Source organism: Mastomys coucha, unplaced genomic scaffold (assembly GCF_008632895.1).
Source record: "Mastomys coucha isolate ucsf_1 unplaced genomic scaffold, UCSF_Mcou_1 pScaffold20, whole genome shotgun sequence".
NCBI lineage: Eukaryota > Metazoa > Chordata > Mammalia > Rodentia > Muridae > Mastomys > Mastomys coucha.
The window spans coordinates 83,819,722-83,821,241 of NW_022196903.1; positions in this window are offsets into that span (position 1 = coordinate 83,819,722).

A 1,520-nucleotide genomic window follows, 5' to 3' on the forward strand; every position below is an offset into this window, starting at 1 on the left:
TCCTAGTTTTAAAATTAGTGTTCTCACAAGGACACATATGGGAGATTCAAACTGGTTTTGAAAGAAAGCATAGGGACATACACTCTGGCAAGTGTTGAAATATTCTATTAGTTCACAAACACACTAAAACCTTTCCCTTCTGGAAAGTATTCTTTGAGATAGAAATTTAATCCTATTTTCACAATCCTATGCTTGAACAAAACTCTCCCTGCTACAGTCTCTGTCTTCTAGTTAGTTTGGTAGTTGAAATTCCATGGTTTGGTTACTTAGAATCCTTCAGATGCAATCTGAACACCAATTCTTACTAACCTTCATACCTTTGTTCCCTTTACTACTTATTAGGTGGTGTCTCATCATCTCTAAACAGCGGGAGTGTGATCAGCCTCCACCTTTCATGTCCTTGATTTCATCCTTTCTCTTGGTAGCATATGGATCCATATGGTTGTGCAGCAAAGCCTCATCTTCTGGTAATGTTGTGCTTCATCTTGATCCACGGCCTTCCACAGCTTGGGTCCCACCAGACTAGAGGCAGTGAGAAAATGATGAAAGGACAGACACACAAGCATATAGAGAAAAGATAGTATTGATTTTGGGGTCTGTGATGGAGAAGCTAAAGCACCCCGAGAAGCTGTGTATGTATATCATGTTCAGTTGAAAGAAAAAGTGGTGTTATTGAATACAGAGAAACACAAAGCAGTTTATTGCATACAGTCATGCAGGTAGGCAGGAAGTTGCATACAGTTGAACAGGGAGTCAGATTTAGTTGACTGAGGAGTAACTGTCTTCAGGCTGTAAATATCTGGGCAAGGGGAAGCTACAGTGAAGGTTCTCTACACACACTGAGAACATTCCTACTTGGACCCAAGGAAGACTTTGCCATCCCACTGATCTTTGCCCAAGGAAGGATTTGCCCTTGCCATGGGTCTGTGCCACTAGTCATTGACAGCACTGTGCCAATGTCAAATTACACACATTCAGGGCTTGGCTAGCTTCCTACAGGGCCATTAATGAGTCAGATCATCCTTTACCTCTGTGAAATGTTCCAGTTCATTTGGCTAATGGCACTGTCATGGAGGGAAAGCATGCTAGCAAGCACCAGGTGTGACAGCTGGAATAAGAAACCAAGAACTCACATCTCTCTCTTTTTTTTTAAGGTGGAACAAGTTCACTAGTTTTATACTGCTTCTTTCTGAATCTTACATGCAAGATGACTAAGAAATTTCCTTCCAGAGTAAGAATTAATCCTTAGTCTTCTTGCTCCTTTCCTTAATACACAATTTTAAGCAAGTTTTCAGACTACCCTTCTCTGTCCTCTTAGGCCCATGATGGTTTCTTCTGATATCAGTGTTACTGATTCACCTCAAATGCAGGCTTTGACACTGTTCCAGGAACAGTAATAGATGTCAGTGTGACCAGAAGTCAAGCTGCTGAGTTGGACAGCTTTTCGGTATCCACTGTTATTCTGTCCTCAAACTTCAATCTCTCTCTCTCTCTCTCTCTCTCTCTCTCTCTCTCTCTCT